Source organism: Lonchura striata, chromosome 37, assembly GCF_050655825.1.
Source record: "Lonchura striata isolate lonStrDom1 chromosome 37, ASM5065582v1, whole genome shotgun sequence".
In the NCBI taxonomy this organism is placed as follows: Eukaryota; Metazoa; Chordata; class Aves; order Passeriformes; family Estrildidae; genus Lonchura; species Lonchura striata.
This window is the reverse complement of record NC_140739.1, coordinates 2107442-2116117: the sequence shown is the minus strand read 5'-3', so window position 1 is coordinate 2116117 and position 8676 is coordinate 2107442.

Genomic DNA, 8676 nt, shown 5'->3' with positions numbered 1-8676 from the left:
AAAACTTCTTATAAGAGTATAATTTAACAGCACATAACTATAAAATAGACGACAATTTTATTTGCACGAATTATCCTATAGACATATAACAGTCCTAATGATTCCTTGAGGCCTTGCAGTGTCACAATGTTCTCCATGGTTCCACAGGCCCCACAGTGTCATGTGACTCCTCTGTTCCATGAGTCCTGCAATGTCACAATGGACCTTTGGACCAATGGACCATGGGGCTTTGCAGTGTCACAACGCTCTCCTTTGGCTCCACAGGGTCACAATGGAGCACTGATTACAGGCAGCCTCTCTGTGTTACCCTGGAGCTTTGTTTCCGTGGGGTCTCGCAGTGTCCCAATGGAGCCTTGGCTGGATGGGGCCTCACAGTGTCACAATGATGCCTACATTCCACTGAGGCACACGGCGTCACTAGGGTCCCCTTGCTTCCATGAGGCCCAGCAATGTCACAGTGGTGTCCATGAATCCATGAGGACTCACAGTATCCCAATGGTCCCTTGATCTCACATGGTCCCACAGTGTCCCAATGGTCCCTTGGTCTCACAAGGCCCCACAGTGTCCCAATGGTCACTTCTTCTCACATGGCCCCACAGTGTAACAATGGTCCCTTGGTTCCATGGTTCCTGGTCTGGTGCATTCCCCTCTCCCCTTCTCAGGCCGCCCTGCCAGCTGAGAAATGCTCACTGGGCCAGGGCCTTGGCCAGCAGCCCCTGGGCTCAGCTCCTCTGGAGCTCATCACAGACACTGTCTGCTCCAGGCTCAACCCTTCATCCCCTGGGGAGATGCCAAAGCCTCCACAGGGAACATTTCCCTTTGCTCAGGGGAATTTCTCACAGGTGCCTTGTAGTGACTCTTTGTGTCTGTGTGCACACAGGAGTGCCTGTGCTCAGGGAAATGTGGCAGAAATGCTGCTCTCTGAGGGCTTTGATTGCCTTGGATAGCTGAGCCAGTCAGGCCTGGAAGTAAGGTTAAGTCATGTCACCCTGATTCTTAAGATTTTCTAAAGCCTTCTGAGTTTCCATTCTGTTGGAGAACCTTCCCACACAATTTCTGTCAACAACATATTGTTTACAATCTTTTATGGGGCTGGACAAACTTGATGTACTAGTGCTTTGTCCAATGTCTTTGGACAGGTGGTCCATTCACTCTCCAATCCAATGTCACCTTTGGGAAAGTATAAAAGTTGGAGAATAAACTTTTCTCTTTACCTTGAAAATAGCAGGTGGCTCGCGTCGTGCTTTCACGTGTCTTATAGCGACAAAGTCACAAGCTGTAAGCAAAGTTAAATGCTGCTAAGAGTTGTTCTTTTGCTAATTTGTGAAGCTTAATAGAAGTTATAAGCAAAGTTGAATATTGTTAAGTGTTATTCCACAGCTCTGTTTAGCTTTTAGGCTGTATTCCTTTTATCCTTGCCCTCACTGTCCTTTCGTCACACACACACACACACACACACACACACACACAGACAAACACACAGAGACACACAGACACCGGGACAGTTCTTGACTCCTTTTTGGTTTGATTGCCTGGATTTTGTTTGGTTTTGTTGTTGCTTTGTTTCCTTGGTGTGCCTGAAGTGTCCAGTCAGGAGCAGAGTGACTCTTGCCAAGGAACTCTGTGGTGCTGTCACTTAATCTTAATGCTGTTTTATGCTACTCCCCTGCTGGGGATTTTTAAAGTGCTCTCAAGCCCTCCTTCATAAGAGGGTGAAGGAGCCCTGGCCAAGCTCTGGCCCTGGGGGCACAGGGATGCTGCTAGGGGGTCCCTGTCTCCCTGTTCCAACTGTGACGGCCCTGAGCCCCTGTCCCCGTGTCAGGCTCTGGGCTTGATCTCCTCGAACATCCTCAGCGGGAGGCTGCAGCGCCAGGGGCAGGGGGACCCAGAGGGACACGGGATGCCACCGGGCACGAGCAGCTTTGGACTTCTCTGGGAGGAACTGTGAGTGGGAGCTGGCTTGAAGTGACCTCCCCAGTAAGGTCACAGAGCCCCTGAGATGTCACACTGCCTCCTGGGATGTCACAGCCCACCCTGAGATCTCACAAATCCCCCTTGTGATGTCACAGAGCCAGTGCTGCTCTAGCACTCTGGGATGTCATACAGTTGCGCTGTGATGGCACAGAAGACTCTGGCATCACAAAGTCAGCCCGTGTCACAATCCTTTAGTGCAAGCGGGAATCATGACAGTTCATTTTCCCCATCTCAGAATTAGCAGAAGTAGATAGGCTTATCATGAGAAACCGAACGTGATAAACATGTTAGAAATGCAAGGCTCCAAGTTATTAATTTTTAATTTAATAAAAGTTATTAAGTGTACCAAATATAAACTTTGAGAAAAATGAAAAAAAGCCACTATAAAAAAAGGTCAATGTGGAGCCCGGGATTGCCACCGGGTGAGACACAGGTTTGACAGCTGCAGCAGAGGGTCCTCTATGCTTCACACCGACCGTCCTGTCTGACCCATTTTTATACGATTTTCCTTGCCTGAGCCAGAGTCCCCTTTCTTCCTTTTCAAAGTGCATGTATTCATGTGGAGTTCTTTTCTCTGTGGCAAGTTGAACAATACGTGTCCGGAGAGTGATGAACACCTGTGTTTGCAGTCCCGGAATTCGGATTTGAGATGTACCTCCCTGATGGCTCTGACTATCTCGGTCTCGGATATTTATCGTGTATTTATCGTCCGGGTGTTTCTCGGACAACCTTGATGCATGATCCCTCTCTGGGCTGGCCACTTTCGTTCGCTTGTAAATAAAGTCCTCCCTCTCTCGTCCAGGTGGCTTTGACATGGTGTTGCAGTCGCTGTTGCTGGCTTGTGCGATTTAAAAACTTCTTATAAGAGTATAATTTAACAGCACATAACTATAAAATAGACGACAATTTTATTTGCACGAATTATCCTATAGACATATAACAGTCCTAATGATTCCTTGAGGCCTTGCAGTGTCACAATGTTCTCCATGGTTCCACAGGCCCCACAGTGTCATGTGACTCCTCTGTTCCATGAGTCCTGCAATGTCACAATGGACCTTTGGACCAATGGACCATGGGGCTTTGCAGTGTCACAACGCTCTCCTTTGGCTCCACAGGGTCACAATGGAGCACTGATTACAGGCAGCCTCTCTGTGTTACCCTGGAGCTTTGTTTCCGTGGGGTCTCGCAGTGTCCCAATGGAGCCTTGGCTGGATGGGGCCTCACAGTGTCACAATGATGCCTACATTCCACTGAGGCACACGGCATCACTAGGGTCCCCTTGCTTCCATGAGGCCCAGCAATGTCACAGTGGTGTCCATGAATCCATGAGGACTCACAGTATCCCAATGGTCCCTTGATCTCACAAGGCCCCACAGTGTCCCAATGGTCACTTCTTCTCACATGGCCCCACAGTGTAACAATGGTCCCTTGGTTCCATGGTTCCTGGTCTGGTGCATTCCCCTCTCCCCTTCTCAGGCCGCCCTGCCAGCTGAGAAATGCTCACTGGGCCAGGGCCTTGGCCAGCAGCCCCTGGGCTCAGCTCCTCTGGAGCTCATCACAGACACTGTCTGCTCCAGGCTCAACCCTTCATCCCCTGGGGAGATGCCAAAGCCTCCACAGGGAACATTTCCCTTTGCTCAGGGGAATTTCTCACAGGTGCCTTGTAGTGACTCTTTGTGTCTGTGTGCACACAGGAGTGCCTGTGCTCAGGGAAAGGTGGCAGAAATGCTGCTCTCTGAGGGCTTTGATTGCCTTGGATAGCTGAGCCAGTCAGGCCTGGAAGTAAGGTTAAGTCATGTCACCCTGATTCTTAAGATTTTCTAAAGCCTTCTGAGTTTCCATTCTGTTGGAGAACCTTCCCACACAATTTCTGTCAACAACATATTGTTTACAATCTTTTATGGGGCTGGACAAACTTGATGTACTAGTGCTTTGTCCAATGTCTTTGGACAGGTGGTCCATTCACTCTCCAATCCAATGTCACCTTTGGGAAAGTATAAAAGTTGGAGTCAGAGAATAAACTTTTCTCTTTACCTTGAAAATAGCAGGTGGCTCGCGTGGTGCTTTCACGTGTCTTATAGCGACAAAGTCACAAGCTGTAAGCAAAGTTAAATGCTGCTAAGAGTTGCTCTTTTGCTAATTTGTGAAGCTTAATAGAAGTTATAAGCAAAGTTGAATATTGTTAAGTGTTATTCCACAGCTCTGTTTAGCTTTTAGGCTGTATTCCTTTTATCCTTTCCCTCACTGTCCTTTCGTCACACACACACACACACACACACACACACACAGACAAACACACAGAGACACACAGACACCGGGACAGTTCTTGACTCCTTTTTGGTTTGATTGCCTGGATTTTGTTTGGTTTTGTTGTTGCTTTGTTTCCTTGGTGTGCCTGAAGTGTCCAGTCAGGAGCAGAGTGACTCTTGCCAAGGAACTCTGTGGTGCTGTCACTTAATCTTAATGCTGTTTTATGCTACTCCCCTGCTGGGGATTTTTAAAGTGCTCTCAAGCCCTCCTTCATAAGAGGGTGAAGGAGCCCTGGCCAAGCTCTGGCCCTGGGGGCACAGGGATGCTGCTAGGGGGTCCCTGTCTCCCTGTTCCAACTGTGACGGCCCTGAGCCCCTGTCCCCGTGTCAGGCTCTGGGCTTGATCTCCTCGAACATCCTCAGCGGGAGGCTGCAGCGCCAGGGGCAGGGGGACCCAGAGGGACACGGGATGCCACCGGGCACGAGCAGCTTTGGACTTCTCTGGGAGGAACTGTGAGTGGGAGCTGGCTTGAAGTGACCTCCCCAGTAAGGTCACAGAGCCCCTGAGATGTCACACTGCCTCCTGGGATGTCACAGCCCACCCTGAGATCTCACAAATCCCCCTTGTGATGTCACAGAGCCAGTGCTGCTCTAGCACTCTGGGATGTCATACAGTTGCGCTGTGATGGCACAGAAGACTCTGGCATCACAAAGTCAGCCCGTGTCACAATCCTTTAGTGCAAGCGGGAATCATGACAGTTCATTTTCCCCATCTCAGAATTAGCAGAAGTAGATAGGCTTATCATGAGAAACCGAACGTGATAAACATGTTAGAAATGCAAGGCTCCAAGTTATTAATTTTTAATTTAATTAAAGTTATTAAGTGTACCAAATATAAACTTTGAGAAAAATGAAAAAAAGCCACTATAAAAAAAGGTCAATGTGGAGCCCGGGATTGCCACCGGGTGAGACACAGGTTGGACAGCTGCAGCAGAGGGTCCTCTATGCTTCACACCGACCATCCTGTCTGACCCATTTTTATACGATTTTCCTTGCCTGAGCCAGAGTCCCCTTTCTTCCTTTTCAAAGTGCATGTATTCATGTGGAGTTCTTTTCTCTGTGGCAAGTTGAACAATACGTGTCCGGAGAGTGATGAACACCTGTGTTTGCAGTCCCGGAATTCGGATTTGAGATGTACCTCCCTGATGGCTCTGACTATCTCGGTCTCGGATATTTATCGTGTATTTATCGTCCGGGTGTTTCTCGGACAACCTTGATGCATGATCCCTCTCTGGGCTGGCCACTTTCGTTCGCTTGTAAATAAAGTCCTCCCTCTCTCGTCCAGGTGGCTTTGACATGGTGTTGCAGTCGCTGTTGCTGGCTTGTGCGATTTAAAAACTTCTTATAAGAGTATAATTTAACAGCACATAACTATAAAATAGACGACAATTTTATTTGCACGAATTATCCTATAGACATATAACAGTCCTAATGATTCCTTGAGGCCTTGCAGTGTCACAATGTTCTCCATGGTTCCACAGGCCCCACAGTGTCATGTGACTCCTCTGTTCCATGAGTCCTGCAATGTCACAATGGACCTTTGGACCAATGGACCATGGGGCTTTGCAGTGTCACAACACTCTCCTTTGGCTCCACAGGGTCACAATGGAGCACTGATTACAGGCAGCCTCTCTGTGTTACCCTGGAGCTTTGTTTCCGTGGGGTCTCGCAGTGTCCCAATGGAGCCTTGGCTGGATGGGGCCTCACAGTGTCACAATGATGCCTACATTCCACTGAGGCACACGGCGTCACTAGGGTCCCCTTGCTTCCATGAGGCCCAGCAATGTCACAGTGGTGTCCATGAATCCATGAGGACTCACAGTATCCCAATGGTCCCTTGATCTCACATGGTCCCACAGTGTCCCAATGGTCCCTTGGTCTCACAAGGCCCCACAGTGTCCCAATGGTCACTTCTTCTCACATGGCCCCACAGTGTAACAATGGTCCCTTGGTTCCATGGTTCCTGGTCTGGTGCATTCCCCTCTCCCCTTCTCAGGCCGCCCTGCCAGCTGAGAAATGCTCACTGGGCCAGGGCCTTGGCCAGCAGCCCCTGGGCTCAGCTCCTCTGGAGCTCATCACAGACACTGTCTGCTCCAGGCTCAACCCTTCATCCCCTGGGGAGATGCCAAAGCCTCCACAGGGAACATTTCCCTTTGCTCAGGGGAATTTCTCACAGGTGCCTTGTAGTGACTCTTTGTGTCTGTGTGCACACAGGAGTGCCTGTGCTCAGGGAAATGTGGCAGAAATGCTGCTCTCTGAGGGCTTTGATTGCCTTGGATAGCTGAGCCAGTCAGGCCTGGAAGTAAGGTTAAGTCATGTCACCCTGATTCTTAAGATTTTCTAAAGCCTTCTGAGTTTCCATTCTGTTGGAGAACCTTCCCACACAATTTCTGTCAACAACATATTGTTTACAATCTTTTATGGGGCTGGACAAACTTGATGTACTAGTGCTTTGTCCAATGTCTTTGGACAGGTGGTCCATTCACTCTCCAATCCAATGTCACCTTTGGGAAAGTATAAAAGTTGGAGTCAGAGAATAAACTTTTCTCTTTACCTTGAAAATAGCAGGTGGCTCGCGTCGTGCTTTCACGTGTCTTATAGCGACAAAGTCACAAGCTGTAAGCAAAGTTAAATGCTGCTAAGAGTTGTTCTTTTGCTAATTTGTGAAGCTTAATAGAAGTTATAAGCAAAGTTGAATATTGTTAAGTGTTATTCCACAGCTCTGTTTAGCTTTTAGGCTGTATTCCTTTTATCCTTGCCCTCACTGTCCTTTCGTCACACACACACACACACACACACACACACAGACAAACACACAGAGACACACAGACACCGGGACAGTTCTTGACTCCTTTTTGGTTTGATTGCCTGGATTTTGTTTGGTTTTGTTGTTGCTTTGTTTCCTTGGTGTGCCTGAAGTGTCCAGTCAGGAGCAGAGTGACTCTTGCCAAGGAACTCTGTGGTGCTGTCACTTAATCTTAATGCTGTTTTATGCTACTCCCCTGCTGGGGATTTTTAAAGTGCTCTCAAGCCCTCCTTCATAAGAGGGTGAAGGAGCCCTGGCCAAGCTCTGGCCCTGGGGGCACAGGGATGCTGCTAGGGGGTCCCTGTCTCCCTGTTCCAACTGTGACGGCCCTGAGCCCCTGTCCCCGTGTCAGGCTCTGGGCTTGATCTCCTCGAACATCCTCAGCGGGAGGCTGCAGCGCCAGGGGCAGGGGGACCCAGAGGGACACGGGATGCCACCGGGCACGAGCAGCTTTGGACTTCTCTGGGAGGAACTGTGAGTGGGAGCTGGCTTGAAGTGACCTCCCCAGTAAGGTCACAGAGCCCCTGAGATGTCACACTGCCTCCTGGGATGTCACAGCCCACCCTGAGATCTCACAAATCCCCCTTGTGATGTCACAGAGCCAGTGCTGCTCTAGCACTCTGGGATGTCATACAGTTGCGCTGTGATGGCACAGAAGACTCTGGCATCACAAAGTCAGCCCGTGTCACAATCCTTTAGTGCAAGCGGGAATCATGACAGTTCATTTTCCCCATCTCAGAATTAGCAGAAGTAGATAGGCTTATCATGAGAAACCGAACGTGATAAACATGTTAGAAATGCAAGGCTCCAAGTTATTAATTTTTAATTTAATTAAAGTTATTAAGTGTACCAAATATAAACTTTGAGAAAAATGAAAAAAAGCCACTATAAAAAAAGGTCAATGTGGAGCCCGGGATTGCCACCGGGTGAGACACAGGTTGGACAGCTGCAGCAGAGGGTCCTCTATGCTTCACACCGACCGTCCTGTCTGACCCATTTTTATACGATTTTCCTTGCCTGAGCCAGAGTCCCCTTTCTTCCTTTTCAAAGTGCATGTATTCATGTGGAGTTCTTTTCTCTGTGGCAAGTTGAACAATACGTGTCCGGAGAGTGATGAACACCTGTGTTTGCAGTCCCGGAATTCGGATTTGAGATGTACCTCCCTGATGGCTCTGACTATCTCGGTCTCGGATATTTATCGTGTATTTATCGTCCGGGTGTTTCTCGGACAACCTTGATGCATGATCCCTCTCTGGGCTGGCCACTTTCGTTCGCTTGTAAATAAAGTCCTCCCTCTCTCGTCCAGGTGGCTTTGACATGGTGTTGCAGTCGCTGTTGCTGGCTTGTGCGATTTAAAAACTTCTTATAAGAGTATAATTTAACAGCACATAACTATAAAATAGACGACAATTTTATTTGCACGAATTATCCTATAGACATATAACAGTCCTAATGATTCCTTGAGGCCTTGCAGTGTCACAATGTTCTCCATGGTTCCACAGGCCCCACAGTGTCATGTGACTCCTCTGTTCCATGAGTCCTGCAATGTCACAATGGACCTTTGGACCAATGGACCATGGGGCTTTG